Source organism: Dendrobates tinctorius, unplaced genomic scaffold (assembly GCF_039654945.1).
Source record: "Dendrobates tinctorius isolate UK_male_01 unplaced genomic scaffold, ASM3965494v1 ptg000114l, whole genome shotgun sequence".
Lineage (NCBI taxonomy): Eukaryota > Metazoa > Chordata > Amphibia > Anura > Dendrobatidae > Dendrobates > Dendrobates tinctorius.
Window position 1 is genome coordinate 4,596,141 of NW_027361782.1, and position 23,907 is coordinate 4,620,047.

Consider the following 23,907-nt stretch of genomic DNA (forward strand, 5'->3'; position numbering starts at 1 on the left):
TCTCTGCCTCCGATATTCATGCCAATAGATTGGTTCATGCTTTTCACCGGGCCCATCCTGATCTGCCTGGTGGCGTGGATGAGGGTTCGGTGACCCCTCCTCAAGGGGGTGGTACTGTTGTGAGTTCATTCTCTGGTTCCCCTTCTGGACTCCCTCTGGTGGTGTCGGGAGGTGGTGCGGCTGGTTTGATCGGTGGAGATCTGCCACCTGAGAATGAGGATGACGATTGGATTTCAGGATTCTCAGATTGGATTTAAGACACCCTATTCAGTTGCTGGTGATTCCTTCTGGCTTGTCAGCTTTTGGTTTTCAGCTCTGTTCCAGTCATCTAAAGCTAAGTTTTTCTGCTAATGTTCACACTTGATTTTGTTGGTCTATTCAGTTTTTTGTGTGGTCTGCCAGCCCCGGCTGGGGGCTGAGCTGAATTTCCACTCTTATTTATCAGTATTTTGCCAAATGGCTTTTTGTCCCTTACTAGTTCTGTCTCTTTTTACTCTGTCTCAGAATATTTCAGAGTGCTGATATAGTGGGAGAAGTCTAGTGACTTCAGGGTTAATTTTGCTATCAGAAGTGTTGGACATTATTTTTGTAGGGTTTTTTGCAGGTTGCAGACAGTGTCTTCTCTTTCCTTTCCTGTCTATTTAGTTTGGGCCCCATCATTTGCTCAGCCTATTTTCCTGCCTGTGTTTGTGCCTTCATCTTGTTTCACCGTTAATACATGTGTGGGGGCTATCTATTCCTTTGGGGTCTGCTCTGGGGCAGTTAGTTTTCCCTTTTCTTGCTTTAGGCTTATGTAGTCCTCCGGCCATGATGAGGCGTCTAGGTTCATCGTAGGCACACTCCACGGCTACTGCTAGTTGTGTGCTAAGATCAGGGATCTGCAATCTGCATAGTTACCAACCACTCTGGTTTTCTGTGGCTTAGCTTGTTTTTCCTCTTTCTCCTCGATGACCCATTCATAACAGAGCACCTGGCCGTTGCTGGTAATTGGGGAAATGCTGGGGGGAACATCTGATTGCCGCCAGTTTATGGTGAAATCTTGCAGGGAGCACCTGGTCGTCGCCAGTTTATGGTGAAATCTTGGAAATGTTGTGGGGAGCACCTGGTTGTGGTCAGTTTATAGTGAAATCAAGCAAGGTACACCTGTTTGTGGCCAGTTTATGGTGAAATCTTGTGGGGAGCACCTGGTCGTGGCCTGTTTATAGTACCCAGCGGACATGAGCATCAGCATAGGGGGAGACACGGGCATGACGCTGGAAGGGAGTAAGTGACCAGGGGAAAGGAAGGGGGGTGCAGAGGGAGATGGGAAAAAGGGGATTGGATGATAGACAAGGAGAAAATGACACAGGGGCAAGGGGAGGAGGGATATTAGGAAGGGGTTAAAAGGACGGGATAGGGCTGAGGGGGGTCTCTCTCTCCACAGACACGCAGGGAAGAAGACCAAGACCCGCCTGCCCACCCTGGAAGAAGGAAGATGTCATGTCATGGCGGCAAGGAGTGGACATCAACATAGCTAAAAAAAATAACAACAGCGAAGTGGTAGTTTGGCATAGTACTTTCTAGGCCCAGGGGAAGGGCAATCCACGAGCCATGGTTCCCTGGAGGTTTCCCCCACAGGGGGTTTTTCCTCTCCTGACTGGCGGCGGATGGCTCTTTGTGAGCCGAAGGGTCATGTAACACTGAGTTATCAGTATCTGTGGCGTTGGTGGGTCCTCGAAGTTGGTAAAAATTTGGGGGTGGGGATCCGATAAAAGGCACGAATCCCCTTCATTGGACGATTATGTGATGGTGGTCTGGGGATAGGTGGGTGACACCCGGCGATGGAATGTTGGGGTCATACTAAAGTGGAAATGGGTGGCACCCAGCGATGGTATGTCGGGGTCACATGGTTGTGATTTGGTTATACAGTTAACGGTGGAGGCAACCTCTTCCCCTGGACTCACGGTGCACCTGAGCTAAAAGAAAACACGGCCAGGAGTAAAGCGGGGGGGGGAAGGGGCAATGCCCGTGGGTAAATCACCAGACCTTACAACTTTAGAATTTCGAGGACCCCACAAAGTGTCTTTGAGTGAAATATATATTAATAAATTGGCTGCTGCAGTGGCCTTTTAAAAACCAAGAGAAATGTGGTCTGTCGTTTGTTATTGGGAGGGGGGGGATGTTGGTAGGTCACGGGTAATCGACCTCTCCAGGCGTCAAGAGATATCTTGTGTGTAGAGCACTGGGTCGTGGCTGATTTATAGTGAAATCTTGCGTGGAGCACCTGGTCGTGGCCGGTTTATAGTGAAATCTTGTGTGGAGCACCTGGTAATGGCCACTTTATAGAGAAATCTTGCGTTGAGCACATCATCGTGGCAGGTTTATAGTGAAATCTTGCGTTGAGCACCTGGTCGTGTCTGGTTTATGCTGAAATCTTGTGTGACGAACCTGGTCGTGGTCGGTTTATGGTCAAATGATGTTCTTTCCACTTCTGGATGATGGCCCCAGCAGTGCTCACTGGGACCTTCAGTAGTTTAGTAATTCTTCTGTCAATACCATTAGTATATTATTATTTATTTATATATTGATTGATTCCAGCACATACATGAGAGGGGGTTACATAAAGATACAAATATCACTTACAGTAAACTAACAATGACACATTGGTACAGAGGGGAGAGGCCCCGGCCCCAAGGACTGACAGTCTACAGGATTTTGGGGAAGGAGACAGTAGATTGGGGGTAGCAGCAACTCTGGCTGTGTTGAGGTGGCTTTGTGTTCATTGCAGTTTCTAAGCTTTCTTAAAGACATGGGTTTTCAGGTTCCAACTGAAGGATGTGGAGCACCCGTCAGGGCAGTGGGGATACTCGGTACCGGGCCGGTTCTTACAGGGATGTGTCACAGCGGCAGTGACCTAGTTCGTGGCCCTAGGCATCCAATAAAAGGGGATATTTACAGGGGAAAAATAAAGAGTTTGCAAAGTGTTTGTGACACCACCTGTGGTTTCTGGTCAGAGGTGACCAGTGCTGCAGAGCAGATCCTCTGGGACTGATGGTAATGCAGCGGAGTTGGTATAGCTCTCCACAGGCAGAGCTTTGTCCCAGGGTAGTTGATGTAGTAAAGATGTTGTTGTTGATGATGATAGATTTAGCAGAGTTGGATAGGTGATGCAGTAATAATTAGAGGACACAACAGAGTGCATTTTCTTTTACCTTTTACTGAGCTGTGCAGGTACAGTCCAGGGCTCAGGTTACAGATGGTTCTTGAGTCGGTCAGCCTGAAAGCAATTTGGGAATCTCCTTATTCAGGTGGGTTGTGAGGCCTCCTTTCTAGCGCTATTTTCTGAGGTACTTGCTGCTGTGAACTCTATTCAAGTCCTTCTCTCTGTCTGATGCTTAGGTAGAACTCCACTCGCATGACTGGCAGCTGTAGCCTGCTTCAGGGATCATTTCTAGCTGGCGTCTCCGGCTCATACGTGCTGCTGTGTCAAGGAGTATCACTTGGGGACAAAGGATCTGTGGTCTTCTGTCCTCCGGATTCTGCTGCTGGGGCTTTAGTACCCACACAGCCTCGGACTCCGGGATCCAGTCTCTGGGGCTCAAGCCTGGGGATGAGCTCAGCTATAGCTCCTGTCACCAGCTTCTCTCCACATATCCTGTCTCAACCCTGTTCAGGCACTAACTAACTACAAACTTCCTGCTTATGACCAGAGAGCAACCCCAGAAGTCGGGTTTAGAGCTCCCTATGCTGGCCTGGAGCAGGAACTGTGTTGTATGCTAGAACTACCTGATAAAGGGACTCCCTCTTTGCTTCCAGGCATGACATCACTCTCCCCTGGAGGGAGGCAAGGCCATTGTGGCAACTGAACTCCTGGGGTGCCACCGATGCAAATGTGATCACATAGTCAAACGTGTTGGGGCACAGAGTTCCAGAGGATGGGGGATATAGGGGAGAAGTCTTGGAGGCAATTGGGTGAGGAGCGAATAAGTGTGGAGGAGAGAAGGAGGTCTTGGGATGACCGTTGATTACATAAGGGAAGATATTGGGAGAATAGTTTGAGATATACAGAGGAGAAAGGTACTGTATGGAGAAAGGTTATGGATGGCTTTGTAGGTCAGTGTTAGTAGGGTGAACTGGATATGCTGGGAAATTGGAAACCAGTGAAGGGGTTTTTCAAAGGTGGGAAGCAGTCATATAACGAGGAGATAGGTGGCTTAGTCGGGCAGCAGAGTCAAGGATGGACTGAAGAGGTGCGAGAGTGTTAGCAGGGAGGCCACAGAGGAGGATGTTGCAGTAGTTGAAGCGGGAGATGATGAGGGCATGCACAAGCATTTTGGTAAAGTGAGGGTTGAGGAAAGGACGGATTCTGGAAATATTTCTGAGCTGGAGTCGAGGAGGTGGCGAGAGTTGGATGTGCAGTTTGCAGGACAGGGCAGAGTCAAGGGTTACTCTGAGGCAGTGGATTTCTGGTACAGGGGAAAGTGTTATGTCATTTAATATGATGGATCAGGTAGGGAAGATCTGTGAGATGGCAGAAAGATAATCACTTTAGATTTGTCCACATTAAGCTTGAGGAAGCGAGAGGAGAAGAAGGAGGATATGGCTGATAGACACTTCAGCATTCTGGACAGCAGAGACGTGACGTGTAGGACAGAGAGCAGATCTGAGTATAATCAGGATAAAGATGGTACTGGAAGCCATAGGACCTTATGAGCTGTCCCAGGCCAAGGTTATAGATGAAGAAGAGTAAGTGTCCTAGAAGAGAGCCTTGAGAGACCCCAACAGAACGATGGCGGGGTGAGGAAGTATTGTGGGAGTGGGAGATGCTAAATGTGCGATTGGTAAGATATGAGGAGATCTAAGAAAGGGCAAGATCTTTGATGCCAAAGGAATAGAAGATCTGTAGTAGGAGGCATTGGTCAACTGTGATGAAGGCAGAGGACAGGTCTAGAAGGAGTATAGAGAATTGTCTGTTGGCGTTGGCTGTAACTAAGTCATTAGTAAGTTTGGTCAAGGCAGTTTCATTGGAGTGGTAGGGACAGAAGCCAGATTGTAGGTTGTCGCAGAGTGAGTTAGATGCAAAATGAGAGGAAAGTTCAGCATGGACATGTTGCTCATGGAGTTTGGAAGCAAATGGGAGCAACGATAAGGGGCGATAGCTGGACATAGCGCTTGGGTCAAGGGATTGCTTTTTGAGGATAGGTGTGTTTGTGGCATGTTTGAAAGCAGAAGGGAAGGTGCCAGATGTTAGTGATAGATTGAAGAAATGGGTTAGGGATGGGATAAGTGTGGTGGTGAGGTTGGGGAGGAGGTGGGATGGGATGAGGTCTAGTGCACAAGTGGTGAGCTATGATTTGGAAATGAGATGAGTAAGATCTCCGTCAGTGATTCAGTATGTATCATCAGCAGCAAAGGCTTTTGTACGAGGTATTAATTACATTTCAGTAAAGTGTTCAGTACTTTTCCCGGTGTCATTTCTTATTATTACACATAATTTATGGACATTATGGTGATTTCTTTTCTGTGTGGATTGGATGGGTTGTTACCGACATCCTGGGAGAATTTCATGGCAATAGCAGCTTATCTAATAGATTTACTGAGAACATTGGTGAGTGACGTGTCCAATGCTTAATTCACCTGCTGTAAATTCTACCTTCTTAGCCCCATACCTTAAACAAATATACAGAAGAAACAATAAAATATTCTAGACATTTTTCTATTCTTGTTTATGGGGAGACATCCTAAGAGTTGAAATGAGGACATTTCTGATTATTCCAAGATGAATGCAGAAGGCACCATGAGTCGTTATCATAAAGTTCTAGGACCTGATGGAAGCGTCCTCCTGGCTGCAGCATGTGATCAAAAATCCGGTTAATATACTGTGTGCAATGATGCCACAGCTTATAAAATAAATATCAGCTGCCATCAGTGGATCAAGCAGCCAGGATCTGCTTTGGAGATTTTTGCTGCTGTGGGTGCTGATTACAAAGCATCGAGTTATCTTCATAATCTAGCACGGTATTTAAAATAAATATCAGGAGGCTTGATAGGCCACACAAGAGGCGTCTTAGAGATATTGCTTCTGCTGATGAACATAAAGACTTCAAATACAAAGTGCTGAATATTTTACAAACTCGCCGAAAGCATCAAAATCCAATAACGCTCACCTTTATAAGGTGAATTACTATTAATATGTTTTCATGTGATTCAGAATTTACACAATAAATACAGAAAAAATACATTAACTAATAAAGAACAAACACTATCAACAAGAAAATAAATATTATAATAAGGCTCCAATGTACAAGAATATAACTACTATAATACTGTCCCTATGTAGAAAAATATAACTACTATAATACTGCTCTTATGTACAAGAGTATAACTACTATAATACTGCTCCTATGTACAAGAATATAACTGCTATAATACCGCTCCTATGTACAAGAATATAACTACTATAATACTGCTCCTATGTACAAGAATATAACTACTATAATGCTGCTCCTATGTACAAGAATATAACTACTATAATGCTGCTCCTATGTACAAGAATATAACTACTATAATACTGCTCCTATGTACAAGAATATAACTACTATAATGCTGCTCCTATGTACAAGAATATAACTACTATAATACTGCTCCTATGTACAAGAATATAACTACTATAATACTACACATATCTACAAAAAATATAACTACTATAATACTGCCCCTTATGTATAAGAATATAGCTACTATAATACTGCTCCTATGTACAAGAATATAACTACTATAATACTGCCTGCTATGTACAAGAATATAACTACTACAATACTTCCCCAATGTACAAGAATATAACTACTATAATACTGCCCCTATGTACAAAAATATATCTACTATAATACTGACATCAAGTAAAAAAGGGGAGAAGCCAGCGCTGCTTGTGGTCAGAACGCAATACATAAAGTGCACATGCACATATTAATTTCTAACTGTATTTCAAAATTAGACATTTAGCAAAAAATTGATCAATCATTTGAGCTACCCCGCCATGCCAAGGCAATCTCATATGGGGCAGTCCTACTCTACGTTTTTTATATTCGCTTGTGCCATTGCGGCCTCCTAAATGTATTAAAAGCAAGACCATATTAAATGCACACTGTACCTGAAGCGTTTCTGAATCACTCCCATGAAGCCAGAAAGGTGAGCGCAGATGAAGGCCAACCAGGTCCAGACAGACATTCAGGTTTAACCTCCACACTCTCCTGACCAGCAATCACAGATGAAGGGTGATAAAGGCCCAGACACAGGTGCACAATTAAATAGAGCCCTGGGGCAGGGCTGGGCTGCTGTGTGTGTACAGCAGCCTAGATCAATCACATTGAATACGGAAATAACTGCGAACATAACCCAGCGCGCACGGCAACTGTGGTGGTCAGCCACATAACCAACATTCATATATGCATATGCACTTTATGTATTGCATTTTGACAACAAGCAGCACTGGCTTCTCTCCTTTTTTTTACTATAATACTGCTCCTATGTACAAGAATATAACTACTATAATACTGCCCCTATGTACAAAAATATAACTACTATAATACTGCTCCAATGTACGAGAATATAACTACTATAATACTGCCCCCTATGTACAAAAATATAACTACTATAATACTGCTCCTATGTACAAAAATATAACTACTATAATACTGCTCCTATGTACAAGAATATAACTACTATAATACTGCCCCTTATGTACAAGAATATAACTACTATAATACTGCTCCTGTGTACAAGAATATAACTGCTATAATACTGCTCCTATGTACAAGAATATAATTACTATAATACTGCTCCTATGTACAAGAATATAACTACTATAATACGGCCCCTATGTACAAGAATATAACTACTATAATACTGCTTCGATGTACCAGAATATAGCTACTATAATACTGCCTCTATGTACAAGAATATAGCTACTATAATACTGCCCCAATGTACAAGAATATCTTCTATATATATAAAACTGAATGTATGTATGTGTGTATCACCAACCAGTCACAAAGCATCTTTCATTTCACCAGAGCTGCTCAAATGAAGCTGGGCTGTGATTGGTTGATATGAGCTACAGTTTTCCTTGCAACCAATCACTAAGCATCTCTCATTTCAACAGAGCTGGTTAAAAGAAGCTGAGCTGTGATTGGTTGCTATGAGCAAGTTTTCCCACTTGACAACACCTCAGCAGACACTGACTGGGTGGGAGAAATCTAGCATACCTGGGAACATAAGCTCCCAGCCATTGTATGCCCCCCAGAAAGGAGCACAGAGCTCTTTGGTTTTGACCACAGGCCTCTCTTAAAGGGATCCCCGGTATGGAAGTTAAAACCGTTCCACTCAGCTCTGTGGCTCTGACCCCAGGGTCTCTTAAAGGGATCATGGGTATGGAAGTTAGGGCAAATCCACTCTGCGCTTTGCTACTGATCCCAGGCATTTCTTAAAGAGATCTCCAGTACAGAAGTCAGGGCAAGTCCATCCAGCGCTTTGGTTCTGACCCCAGACCTCTCTTAAAGGGATCCCAGGTATGGAAGTCAGGGCAATTGCCTTCAAATGCTCTGGTACTGACCCCAGGCTCTCTTAAAGGGATCTCCTATATGCAAGTCAGGGCAAATCCACTCAGCGCTCTGGTTCTAATCCCAGGCTCTCTTAAAGGGATCCCCGGTATGGAAGTCAGGGCAAATCCACTCTGCGCTTTGGTACTGACCTCAGGCCTCTCTTAAAGGGATCTCCGGTATGGAAGTTAGGGTAAATCCATCAGCGCTCTGATTCTCACCCCAGACCTCTCTTAAAGGGATCCCTGGTATGGAAGTTAGGACCGTTCCACTCAGCGCTCTGGTTCTGACCCCAGGCTGATGGGATGATGTGGGATATTAGGGGTAGTAATCCGGTGGCTCTGGCTGATGGGATGATGTGGGATATTAGGGGTAGTAATCCGGTGGCTCTGGCCGACGGGATGATGTGGGATATTAGGGGTAGTAGTCCGGTGGCTCTTGCTGATGGGATGATGTGGGATATTAGGGGGAGTAGTCCGGTGGCTCTGGCTGATGGGGTGATGTGGGATATAAGAGGTAGTAGTCCGGTGGCTCTGGCTGACGCGATGATGTGGGATATTAGGGGTAGTAGTCCGGCGGCTGTGAAGGGATGATGTGGGATATTAGTGGTAGTTGTCCGGTGGCTCTGGCAGATGGGATGATGTTGGATATTAGGGGTAGTAGTCCGGCGGCTGTGACGGGATGATGTGGGATATTAGAGGTAGTAGTCCAGTGGCTCTCGCTGATGGGATGATGTGCGATATTAGGGGTAGTAGTCCGGCGGCTGTGACGGGATGATGTGGGATATTAGTGGTAGTTGTCCGGTGGCTCTGGCAGATGGGATGATGTTGGATATTAGGGTAGTAGTCCGGCGGCTGTGACGGGATGATGTGAGATATTATGGGTAGTAGTCCAGTGGCTTTGACAGGATGATGTGGGATATTAGTAGTCCGGTGGCTCCGGCTGACGGTTCGATGTTGGATATTAGAGGTAGAAGTCCGGTAGCTTTTGCTGACGGGATGATGTGGGATATTATAGTGAATGTGGCTATGCGGAGTGGGTGGGGCTATACACTCAGCTTTATATATATAGATATAATCATTATAATTTGTTATAGCTAACTGTAGTTAGTTACTCTGCCCGGGCAGCGCCGGGCTCTCCAGCTAGTAACTACTATAATACTGCCTCCTATGTAGAAGAGTATAACTACTATATTACTGCCTCCTATGTACAAGAATATAACTACTATAATACTGCTCCTATGTACAAGAATATAACTACTATAATACTGCCCCTATATACAAAAATATAACTACTATAATACTGCCCCTATGTACAAGAATATAACTACTATAATACTGCCTCCTATGTAGAAGAGTATAACTACTATATTACTGCCTCCTATGTACAAGAATATAACTACTATAATACTGACCCTATGTACAATAATATAACTACTATAATGCTGCCCCCTATGTACAAGAATATAACTACTATAATACTGCTCCTATGTACAATAATATAATTACTATAATACTGCCCCTATGTACAAGAATATAACTACTATAATATCCACTATCCTGTTCATTTAGACACTGTTCATATGTTCAGGTTTTAAATACATTAGATAGGGACTGCTCCAATAAGGGTTACCTTGACGAGGTGGAGTGGCTTGGTATACACTTTTTTGCAAAAAAAGTATCCACTAAATACCCTGTATTTGTTGTCATCTTTTTACCAGCACTTGCTGATTATTGTCATATTTTTTACTGCAGGGTATTTTTTGCACATTAGTCATTCTGTGTTTTGTTTTTGTATAATATCCACTATGTACAAGAATATAACTACTATAATACGGCCCCTATGTACAAGAATATAACTACTATAATACTGCTCCTATGTACAAGAATATAACTGCTATAATACTGCTCCTATGTACACGAATATAACTACTATAATACTGCCCCTATGTACAAGAATATAACTACTATAATACTGCTCCTATGTACAAGAATATAACTACTATAATACGGCCCCTATGTACAAGAATATAACTACTATAATACTGCCCCCTATGTACAAGAATATAACTACTATAATACTGCTCCTATGTACAAGAATATAACTACTATAATACTGCCCCCTATGTACAAGGTTATAACTACTATAATACTGCTCCTATGTACAAGAATATAACTACTATAATACTGCTCCTATATACAAGAATATAACTACTATAATACTGCTCCTATGTACAAGAATATAACTACTGTAATACTGCTCCTATGTACAAGAATATAACTACTATAATGCTGCTCCTATGGACAAGAATATAACTGCTATAATACTGTCCCCTATGTACAAGAATATAACTACTATAATACTGCTCCTATGTACAAGAATATAACTACTATAATACGGCCCCTATGTACAAGAATATAACTACTATAATACTGCCCCCTATGTACAAGAATATAACTACTATAATACTGCTCCTATGTACAAGAATATAACTACTATAATACTGCCCCCTATGTACAAGGTTATAACTACTATAATACTGCTCCTATGTACAAGAATATAACTACTATAATACTGCTCCTATGTACAAGAATATAACTACTGTAATACTGCTCCTATGTACAAGAATATAACTACTATAATGCTGCTCCTATGGACAAGAATATAACTGCTATAATACTGTCCCCTATGTACAAGAATATAACTACTATAATACGGCCCCTATGTACAAGAATATAACTACTACAATACTGCCCCTATGAACAAGAATATAACTACTATAATACTGCTCCTATGTACAAGAATATAACTACTATAATACTGCTCCTATGTACAAGAATATAACTACTATAATACGGCCCCTATGTACAAGAACATAACTACTATAATACTGCTCCTATGTACAAGAATATAACTACTATAATGCTGCTCCTATGGACAAGAATATAACTGCTATAATACTGTCCCCTATGTACAAGAATATAACTACTATAATACTGCTCCTATGTACAAGAATATAACTACTATAATACGGCCCCTATGTACAAGAATATAACTACTATAATACTGCCCCCTATGTACAAGAATATAACTACTATAATACTGCTCCTATGTACAAGAATATAACTACTATAATACTGCCCCCTATGTACAAGGTTATAACTACTATAATACTGCTCCTATGTACAAGAATATAACTACTATAATACTGCTCCTATATACAAGAATATAACTACTATAATACTGCTCCTATGTACAAGAATATAACTACTGTAATACTGCTCCTATGTACAAGAATATAACTACTATAATGCTGCTCCTATGGACAAGAATATAACTGCTATAATACTGTCCCCTATGTACAAGAATATAACTACTATAATACGGCCCCTATGTACAAGAATATAACTACTACAATACTGCCCCTATGAACAAGAATATAACTACTATAATACTGCTCCTATGTACAAGAATATAACTACTATAATACTGCTCCTATGTACAAGAATATAACTACTATAATACGGCCCCTATGTACAAGAATATAACTACTATAATACTGCCCCCTATGTACAAGAATATAACTACTATAATACTGCCCCCTATGTACAAGAATATAACTACTATAATACTGCTCCTATGTACAAGGTTATAACTACTATAATACTGTTCCTATGTACAATAATATAATTAGGATATTTCTACCCCAATTGATCCATAAACTTCAGATTTGTAGCTCCGATTACTTATTTTCAGGGTTGCGGCACTTCGGGGTTGCGCTTTCGCTCTGTATTATGGAGATAAGTAATAATAAATCCTATGTGTTTGGCAGTAGATCTTCCGACTAGGATACATTTCTCCACATTACTTACAAGGTGGCCTTGCATTGTGTTTATTGTGCAGTCTTTGACCTCCTAATCTTTCCCCTTTCTTCTGTTTTCCTTTGATTTCTTGCCTGGTTCCGCTTTGTTCCTGTCGTCTTGTCCATGCACAAAATTGTTCTGTGATATATTACCCATAAGAATGATAACTTTTAAGATTTCACAATCACTTGAAGCCATAATGCTCAAAATCACAGAAATTAATTAAAAATATGTTTAGCATTTTACTCTCCAAGTAATTATCGCAGTTTCAATCCGGAACCCCTTTAGGCAAAATACTGTAACGTACAATCCAGACAGTGAAGTTGTAATGTCATTAATCCAGTGTGAAAATGAACTGTCAAGAAATGGAACTAAAGCGTGTGCTGGTTTCAATTAGTTACATCCATCTATGGTTGTATTGAATCAAGCTTAAAGACCCTCCTCCGCTACTTAGAGGGGCTCATCCCGCTCATTCCATGTGTGGCTCTTTAAAATCCTCTTTTCATTATTATTTACATTTATGCTGTAAAGGAATCATCTGGTTATGAGCTGAATTTCTACCGAGGTTATGTTTTAGCAGCTAATATAAAGAAGCAGAGCTGCATTGTAAAGCATGGAAGATAGAGTTTCTTAAAGCCAGATCCACTCATTAAATGAAAATAAACTTACAGATAAACTTTTACAGTCTTGTCAATATATGGCACTTTATGCAATTAATTATAGAGGTAATTAACAGAGGAAAGCAGCGGTTACTGGTCATTGATTCCACTTTTTAACTTTTTCATTTTACTTTATTTCTTAAGTTTACACTGACGATGCCTTTAGACTAAAAAAATAAAAAAAATCAAAGCTGGACAGAGGGGTTAGAGGGGTTAATTAACCACTGTTGAACTCCAGATTGATGCATTTAGTTCTGCACCACTTGAGGTTTCTATTTGCATTGTAAAAGAAGGCCTTGAAAAAGATTTGATTATATCTTGATCCATTATTTTGTAGTCTGGTTCACTATTTAATTATTAAAATATAACAAAAAAAAAGAAAAACAGATACTTTTTTCACAACATTGTAGTCTATAAAGACAGACAAATACACATGGTCAGGTAAAATTACTGCATCACCTCATAAAGAGCAATATGTAGTGCATAATGAAAGCAGCTTAAAACACCCTAGGCAAGTGGCACAACATTCACGCAAGTGCAGGGGCAGAGCTTACCAAGGGGAAGACTGTAGATGACCCTGAGTCGCATGGCAGGACCCCAACGCGCGTTTTGCATGTTTAAAACACCGCTTTCTCAAAGGGAAACAGTGATGGTAGCAACAAGGACCTTTTTGTATCCTTGATGTCCGATCACCTGATCGGTCACATGGTCCATGTAGACCAATGGAAATGGCTCTCATGGTGGTGCGGACCAGCCACCCCTTGCAAAAGCGGTATTTTAAACATGCGAAATGCATACTGGGGTCCTGCCAGTTGGCTCAGTGTCAGCTACAGTCTTCCCCTTGGTAAGCTCTGCCCCTGCACTTGCCTTGAATGTTATGCCACTTGGCTGAAAGTACCATCAGAACTTCTGGTCAATGTAGGGATATGCCTTACCTGGGTGTATTATGCTGCTTTCATTATGCACTATGTATTGCTCTTTATGGACTTATGCAGTAATTTTATCTGACCCTGTGTATTTGTCTGTCTTCATGCACTTTAACTACTTTCTATTGTGTCATTTATACATATATTTATAAAATGTAAAAATAGAAATCCCTTTAACCTGTTTAATCCGTATTCTCTTGTGTTCACATTGTAGCAAACTAGGCGGGAAGATATACGACTTCAGATTTACGTAACTCACAGATGACTGCTAGACCAGATACAACCGTCAGCTGTGAGAAGTATTAGCTCTGTGCAGATTGTCATTTTATAGCTGTAAACAGAACTGTTCACATTCACTGATATCAAGAGGTGGTGAGTTCTCCTTCAATGGAAGTCTTCAAACAGAGGCTGGACAGACATCTGTCTGGGATGGTTTAGTGAGTCCTGCATTGAGCAGGGGGTTGGACACAATGACCCTGGAGGTCCTGATTACCCTGGAGGTCCCTCCCAACTCTAACATTCTAGGATTCCATGAACCTTTAAAATGAGGTCTAAGTGATAGAGTAAAAAAACAAGTTATTTAAACTTCTTATTTTAATATGATTGATCTTTAATTTCATAATCATAAATCTGCTAAAGTGGCATTAAAATATCATTAAAAAGGTGTAAAAGCGTAAAAAGCGCTGACCCCTCAGTACCATGAATTACATATAATGTCTTGTTAAATGTGATTACTGCAACACGATACAGACCCTGATATCAAACCTAAGCAAATCGCGCACAAATAAATCTTTTTATAACCGAGAATGTGAAGACTTCACCTCCGTATGAGAATAATTGTATCAAATGGAATTACGTCTTGCGGGTTCAGCATCATTAAACTCTGACAAACTTAGGAGAACATTTGCCGTCAGCTCTGGAGGCCTCCCACTCCGAGCTGGAATCTGCGTACGCTCAGACAATCCGGGTGCAGATGCTTTCACCCTCATCTGCTAATCCCACATACTAATACAATTAGCTCTGCAAAGGAACAAAAGGACAAGTGAAATTGTAATCGGCCTGGGCAGTACTTGACGACCTTCATTAATATTCTCTTAGATGAGTATAAATCTTACAGCTGAGATGAGGAATTAGTGCTGTAAGCCCAGAGTATTGCGCTCCGAGCCGTAAACGCTCAAGATTCGGCAATATATTCTCAGTGGCTGATTGTTCATTTTTCCCAATGTAAGTTTTGTACATCTGCAATGAGAAAAGTGACCTCCATGTTGTAAATGTGCAGCTCCCGACTTTACAGGGCACCGCACTCCTTTTATTGGATAGATGGCCAGATGCCTTTAATTAGACATTCATTTACAGATATGACACCTCCTCTGAGTACAGTGAGGCCAATTACCATGCCCTCTCCTGGCTGCCATGTACATTAGCTCGGACCTGAGAAAGTGGTTGAGAACGTCCATGCCTCCTTACAGGGGTTATGAATTTACTTTACCTCCACAAACACACTACTGACTGTGGCTTAGAACGTTCAGACTGGAGGACACAGACACATAGATTGTCACCCCATAGACTAATTGATGTGTAATTATATAGATAAGAATCAAATTAATAGGCTGCATTAAACTACAGGCATTCCTTCATTAGATCAGGTAGCATAACAATAGTGGTATGTTAGCATATACTGTACATTATAGTAGCTACCACCATCTAGAAGCCATGATTTATTTACCACCTTCTACTCAATAATGAGTCTGTGGCCAATGATAGGTTTGTGTGCCACCATCTAATCAATGATTCATCTGTGTACCACCTTCTTACCAATAATGTGTCTGTGGACTACCACCTAATCAATGATGTGTCTGTGTACCACCACCTAAATAATGATGGGTCTGTGCACCACCTTCTAGCCAATGATGGGTCTGTGTGCCACCACCTAATCAATGATGGGTCTGTGCACTACTAACTTCTAGCCAATATTGAGTCTGTGTACCACCACCTAATCAAATATGAGTCTGTACACCATCTTCTAACTAATGATGAGTCTTTTGTGCCACCGCCTAATGAATGATGAGTCTGTGTACCACCACCTTATCAATGATGAGTCTATGTTCCACCACCTAATCAAATATGAGTCTGTGAACCACCACCTAATCAAAAATGGGTCTGTGTACCACCACCTAATCAATGATGAGTCTGTGTACTTGCACCTAATCATTGATGGGTCTGTGCGCCACCACATAATCAGTAATAGGTCTGTGTACCACCATCTAATCAATGATGGGTCATTAAACTTTGTGCCACCACCTAATCAATGATGGATCTGTGTACCACCATCTAATCAATGATGCGTCTGTGTACCACCACCTATTCAATAATGGGTCTGTGTACTACCACCTAATGAATTAGTCTGTTAATCACCTCCTAATTAGAGTTGAGCGAAACGGGTCGAAAAAATTCAAAAGTCGCCGACTTTTGGCAAAGTCGGGTTTCATGAAACGAAACCCGACCCTAGGATGAGGTCGGCCACGAGGTCGGCGACTTACGCGCCAAAGTCGCGTTTCAAAAGTTTGTTTTGCGCTCTTTTTCAGCCAATCAGGATCCACGGACACTGTGGGCAACGTGATGACATAGGCACGGGTCACCACCATCTTTCAGAAGGGCATGCAAGTGATTGGCTTGCTTTGGTGGGCGTCACAGGGGGTATAAAAGGGCGTGCACGCCGACCGCCATCTTACTTCTGCCGATCTTAGTATAGGGAGAGGTTGCTGCTGATTCTGTAGGGAGAGCGTTAGGCAGGGAAGAAGACAAAAAAAATGCTTCTGCTGCTAGCGATTTGGCCTGCACAACACACCAGTCACTGTGTGTGCAGTGCAAGGGGAGGCTATATAGTGGTGTATCAGTGGTGTTGGTTGTTGGGCTGCCTTTTAAGGCTTCCTGACAGGCTGGCATTGCTGTTTACCCACTGCTCTGCAAACTGCTTTTTTAAAAGCAATCCCAATTTTTTTTTTTTGTCCTGCTGAGAAGAAAAGAAAACTGCTTCTGCTGCTAGCAATTTGGCCTGCACAACACACCAGTCACTGTGTGTGCAGTGCAAGGGGAGGCTATATAGTGGTGTATCAGTGGTGTTGGTTGTTGGGCTGCCTTCTAAGGCTTCCTGACAGGCTGGCATTGCTGTTTACCCACTGCTCCGCAAACTGCTTTTTTAAAAGCAATCCAATCTCCCTTATCCTCTAGTCACTTTTGTCACAGCTGTGCCATCGAGCCTGTCACATAGCGCTCAGATATTCATTGGGCCTCACACAATCCAAAAGTGTCCAGTGTCCAAAAGTGTGTGCAGAGATTCAAAATCTCCCTTATCCTCTAGTCACTTTTGTCACAGCTGTGCCATCGAGCCTGTCACATAGCGCTCAGATATCAGTGGGCCTCACACAATCCAAAAGTGTCCACTGTCCACAAGTGTGTGCAGAAATTCAAAATCTCCCTTATCCTCTAGTCACTTTTGTCACAGCTGTGCCATCGAGCCTGTCACATAGCGCTCAGATATCAGTGGGCCTCACACAATCCAAAAGTGTCCACTGTCCACAAGTGTGTGCAGAAATTCAAAATTTCCTTATCCTCTAGTCTCTTTTGTCACAGCAGTGCCATCGAGCCTGTCACATAGCGCTCAGATATCAGTGGGCCTCACACAATCCAAAAGTGTCCACTGTCCACAAGTGTGTGCAGAAATTCAAAATCTCCCTTATCCTCTAGTCACTTTTGTCACAGCTGTGCCATCGAGCCTGTCACATAGCGCTCAGATATCAGTGGGCCTCACACAATCCAAAAGTGTCCACTGTCCACAAGTTTGTGCAGAAATTCAAAATCTCCCTTATCCTCTAGTCACTTTTGTCACAGCAGTGCCATCGAGCCTGTCACATAGCGCTGAGATATCAGTGGGCCTCACACAATCCAAAAGTGTCCAGTGTCCAAAAGTGTGTGCAGATATTCAAAATCTCCCTTATCCTCTAGTCACTTTTGTCACAGCTGTGCCATCGAGCCTGTCACATAGCGCTCAGATATCAGTGGGCCTCACACAATCCAAAAGTGTCCAGTGTCCAAAAGTGTGTGCAGATATTCAAAATCTCCCTTATCCTCTAGTCACTTTTGTCACAGCAGTGCCATCGAGCCTGTCACATAGCGCTCAGATATCAGTGGGCCTCACACAATCCAAAAGTGTCCACTGTCCACAAGTGTGTGCAGAAATTCAAAATCTCCCTTATCCTCTAGTCACTTTTGTCACAGCAGTGCCATCGAGCCTGTCACATAGCGCTGAGATATCAGTGGGCCTCACACAATCCAAAAGTGTCCAGTGTCCAAAAGTGTGTGCAGATATTCAAAATCTCCCTTATCCTCTAGTCACTTTTGTCACAGCAGTGCCATCGAGCCTGTCACATAGCGCTCAGATATCAGTGGGCCTCACACAATCCAAAAGTGTCCACTGTTCAAAAGTGTGTGCAGATATTCAAAATCTCCCTTATCCTCTCGTCACTTTGGTCACAGCTGTGCCATCGAGCCTGTCACATAGCGCTCAGATATCAGTGGGCCTCACACAATCCAAAAGTGTCCAGTGTCCAAAAGTGTGTGCAGAAATTCAAAATCTCCCCTGTCCTATAGACACCTTGTACCTTGTTTTACATTACTATATAGTTTGTTGGATTTTGTCTACATTTCTACCAAAAATGAGGAAGGCTGGTGGAAGAGGCCGTGGAATTGGGCGGGGGTTGGCAGCTGGTAATGATGGTGTTGGTGGTGGATCTGATGGTAGTGGCAAGAGCAAAATAGGACCGAATGCAGGAGGTGCTGACCCTGCGTCATCGTCTGGCTACATAAGGCCTCGAACGCTTAGTTTTCTAGGAGTTGGCAAACCGCTTTTAAAGGCAGAGCATCAGGAAAATGTTTTGTCTTACATTGCTGACTCAGCCTACAGCTCTATCGCCTCCTCTTCTTCAGTTGTAAAAAGTAAAAACACTGAGTCGTCATTGGAGGCTCATGTTCATGAACCACACCTTTCCTTGTGTCCTTCACCCCAACCAAGATTGAAGGATGACGCAGGCCATACTACTGATTACTCCATGGAGCTGTTTTCACATACCATGCCTGGATTATCAAGTCAAATGGTGAATTACCCAGGCCAAGATGAATCTGACATGGAGTGCACTGATGCACAGCCGCTGATGGATGATTCTGCTGGTACATTCACTCAGAGCACTACATTGTCCTCGCAGTGTACAGAGCCAGATTCTGACCCTGATGAGACTCAGGTGCCCCTTCCCGCACACTATACCACCATACACGGTGACACAGAGGAAGGTGCACATGACATAGAAGAGGAGGTGATGGATGACCCAGTTGTTGACTCAGATTGGCATCCATTGGGGGAAGAGGGTGCTGCTTCCAATAGCTCAGATGAGGAGCATCCACAGCAGACATCGACATCGCAACAGCTGTTATCTGGCAGGCCCGGAGCACTCCAAAGACAGGTTCCAAACATCAAAAGAGTTGCTGGACAGCTTGTCTGGAGGGTCAAAAGATCACAGCGTGCTAGGCCGCAAAATGTCTGCCAAAGTAGGAAGAGTGCAGTGTGGCACTTTTTTGAACAAAATCCTCATGATCAGGCCAAGGTTATCTGTAAGAAGTGCGCAAAGACTTTTAGCCGAGGGAAAAATCTGAAAAATTTGAATACCAGTTGCATGCTTAGACATTTAACCAGCATACACTTGCAAGCGTGGACACAACACCAAACCTCAAGTTCCACATGTGCAACTGATCACAACGAAGGTAGTCAGCAACGCTACATTGTTTCCCCCACTGTAAGCCCACCGGTTAGCACAGCAGCAAATGTTGAGGTATCGTTGCAAGACCACAGCAGTCAGGGTATCCCACTGTTATATCAACGAAAGACTGATTCTAGGCCATCAGAAAGAACACCAACTCCATCACCATCATCAACCCTCTCTCAGTCCACCCTGTCCACCGCTACTTCCACCATATGCAGCTCTCAAGTCCAGCTCACCCTCCCAGACACTATGAGTAGGTCAAGAAAGTACTCAGTCTCTCATCCGCGTACACTGGGTTTGAACGCCCACATTGCCAAACTAATCTCGTTTGAGATGATGCCCTTTCGGTTGGTGGAAAGCACAGCTTTCCGCGAACTCATGGCCTATGCAGTACCACGCTATGACCTACCCAGTCGCCACTTCTTCTCTCGCAAAGCCATCCCAGCCCTCCACCATCATGTGAAAGACCGCATTATCCATGCACTCAAGCAGTCAGTGAGCGGAAAGGTGCACCTCACAACTGATGCATGGTCCAGTCGGCATGGCCAGGGCCGTTACGTGTCCATCACTGCGCACTGGGTTAATGTGGTGGATGCAGGGTCCACAGGGGACAGCGGTGGTGGGACAGTGCTGCCTAGCCCACGGTATAGGAAACAGTTGGCTGTAGGCGTTCGACCCTCCTCCTCCTCCTCCTCCTCCAGAAGCGAAAGCTCGTCCACAGAGCGCAGTCGTACGAGCACTCCATCTGCAGCTGCCACTGTTGCACACGATGTGTCCCCCTATCGAGCAGCTAGTGGAAAGCGTCAGCAGGCTGTGTTGCAGATGATGTGTTTGGGCGACAGACACACCGCCGAGGTGCTGGCCGAGTACTTGAAGCGACAAACTGAGTCATGGCTGGGCAGTGTACATCTTGAGGAAGGCAAGGTAGTTAGTGATAACGGCCGTAATTTTGTGGCAGCCATAGCCCTTTCAAAACTCAGCCACATACCTTGCTTGGCTCACACCTTGAACCTGGTGGTGCAGTGCTTCCTCAAAAATTATCCAGAGTTAACAGCCCTGCTCCAGAAGGTGCGAAGACTGTGCGCGCACATCCGCCGGTCGCCTGTACACTCCGTTCGTATGCAGAAGCTGCAGCGATTGCTCCACCTTCCCAACCACCGCCTCATTATCGACATTGCAACAAGGTGGAACTCCACCCTGCACATGGTGGAGCGGCTGTGCGAGCAGAGGCAGGCCATAATGCATTTGTGGGAGGATACACGGCCAGGCACTTTGAGAGCAGACATGGAGTTGACAGGTGTGCAGTGGTCGAAGCTGAAAGACCTTTGTAAAGTCCTTCAGTGTTTTGAGGAATGCACACGGCTGGTAAGCGCAGACGACGCCATCCTAAGCATGAGCATCCCACTTATGCGTCTGCTCATGCAAACTTTGACGCACCTTAAGGAGCAGGCGTCTGCAGCCAATGTTGATGAGGAGGAAGAGGAGGAGGGAATCCTTGATGACATTCAGCCATTGTCTGCTCAGGGACCTCTCCTGGACGAGGTGGAGGAAGAAGAGGAGGAGGAGGATGATGATGGGGATGATTACTTAGGGGAGGAGGATGCATCTCGTGGGGCAAGTGAAAATGTTGCCGTGGCAAGGTCTGGTACAGGGTTTGTGCGTGACTGGAAGGATGTGGATTTGCCAGAAAGTGCTCCTCCACCCAGCACTCGCAGTACATCATTGACACCGGGAACATTGGCCCACATGTCAGATTATGCCTTGCGGATCCTAAAAAGGGACCCCCGCATTGCCAAAATGATGAACGATGACGACTACTGGTTGGCCAGCATCCTGGATCCACGCTATAAAGGCAAATTACAAAACATCATGCCACAGGAGAACCTTGACCTAATATTGGCTAATAAACAAGCAACTCTGGTAAATCGGTTGCTTGAGGCATTCCCAGCACACAGCAGCGGTGATGGTTCTCACACGAGCCGTACGGGCCGGGGGCAGCTTGGCAGAGGTGTTCGTGGTGCACACAGCAGAAGTGGCGTTGGAGACAGGGGTTTCATGACAATGTTGTGGACTGATTTTTCAAATACCGCTCACACAACTGGTAATACTGCATCGATGGAAAGTGACAGGAGACAGCAGTTGTCAACTATGGTTACAAACTACTTTTCCTCCCATATCGATGTTCTCCCACACAGGTCATTCCCCTTTGACTATTGGGCCGCTAAACTGGACACCTGGCCTGAATTGGCCCAATATGCCTTACAGGAGCTCGCTTGCCCAGCTGCAAGTGTGCTATCGGAAAGAGTCTTCAGTGCAGCTGGATCAATCCTGACAGAAAAAAGGACCCGTCTGTCAACCCAAAATGTGGATGATCTAACCTTCATTAAAATGAACCACGCATGGGTTTCCAAGGATTTTGTCCCATCTTCCCCTGATGACACATAGGGTGACAGAAAAATGGCTTGCTTTGGTCCACCTCTTCCTGGTACTTCACCTATTTCGCCTTTTGCATCAACTGAATGTCCAACATCAACATATGCCACTTTCTAAAACTCCCTAACTGTGCTGCCTCCCCCCCATGGCCGGGGTCACCACCTACCGCACGACACCGTGCGAGTGCCGTTGCCCTGGACAGGTGGGTAGGCCGACTCTTGGGCGCGGGCACTGGCACAGGGTCCCTCATAGTGCAATCAAGTGTCTCTGACGGTGGTGGTGCACACCCGCCGTCAGACACACCGCTGTACTATGAGGGGCCCAGTGCCAGTACCGACGCCCACGAGTGGGCCCCCCTTGCTTGGGCAGGGCCCCAGCATTTGCAATCTTTACCTCTCCCTGCTCCTCCGCTGTGTAATCTGGGCCGTCAAATCCATACTGTGCCTGACACCGTCTGAGCCTGCCTCCTGAGACATATATTTTGAATGTGTACGCTATCCATACATGTTATCCAGGGATACGGTACCCTTTCTAACCTTTGTGCAATCACGTGCAATCCATACTGGGCCTAACACCGTCTGAGCCTGCCTCATGCTGTATAGACATATATTTTGAATGTGTACGCTATCCATACATGTTATCCGGTGATACGGTACCCTTTCTAACCTTTGTGCAATCACGTGCAATCCATACTGGGCCTAACACCGTCTGAGCCTGCCTCATGCTGTATAGACATATATTTTGAATGTGTACGCTATCCATACATGTTATCCAGGGATACAGTACCCTTTCTAACCTTTGTGCAATCACGTGCAATCCATACTGGGCCTAACACCGTCTGAGCCTGCCTCATGCTGTATAGACATATATTTTGAATGTGTACGCTATCCATACATGTTATCCGGGGATACGGTACCCTTTCTAACCTTTGTGCAATCACGTGCAATCCATACTGGGCCTAACACCGTCTGAGCCTGCCTCCTGAGACATATATTTTGAATGTGTACGCTATCCATACATGTTATCCAGGGATACGGTACCCTTTCTAACCTTTGTGCAATCACGTGCAATCCATACTGGGCCTAACACCGTCTGAGCCTGCCTCATGCTGTATAGACATATATTTTGAATGTGTACGCTATCCATACATGTTATTCGGGGATACGGTACCCTTTCTAACCTTTGTGCAATCACGTGCAATCCATACTGGGCCTATCACCGTCTGAGCCTGCCTCTTGAGACATATATTTTGAATGTGTACGCTATCCATACATGTTATCCAGGGATACGGTACCCTTTCTAACCTTTGTGCAATCACGTGCAATCCATACTGGGCCTAACACCGTCTGAGCCTGCCTCATGCTGTATAGACATATATTTTGAATGTGTACGCTATCCATACATGTTATCCGGTGATACGTACCCTTTCTAACCTTTGTGCAATCACGTGCAATCTATACTGGGCCTAACACCGTCTGAGCCTGCCTCATGCTGTATAGACATATATTTTGAATGTGTACGCTATCCATACATGTTATCCGGTGATACGTACCCTTTCTAACCTTTGTGCAATCACGTGCAATCCATACTGGGCCTAACACCGTCTGAGCCTGCCTCCTGAGACATATATTTTGAAT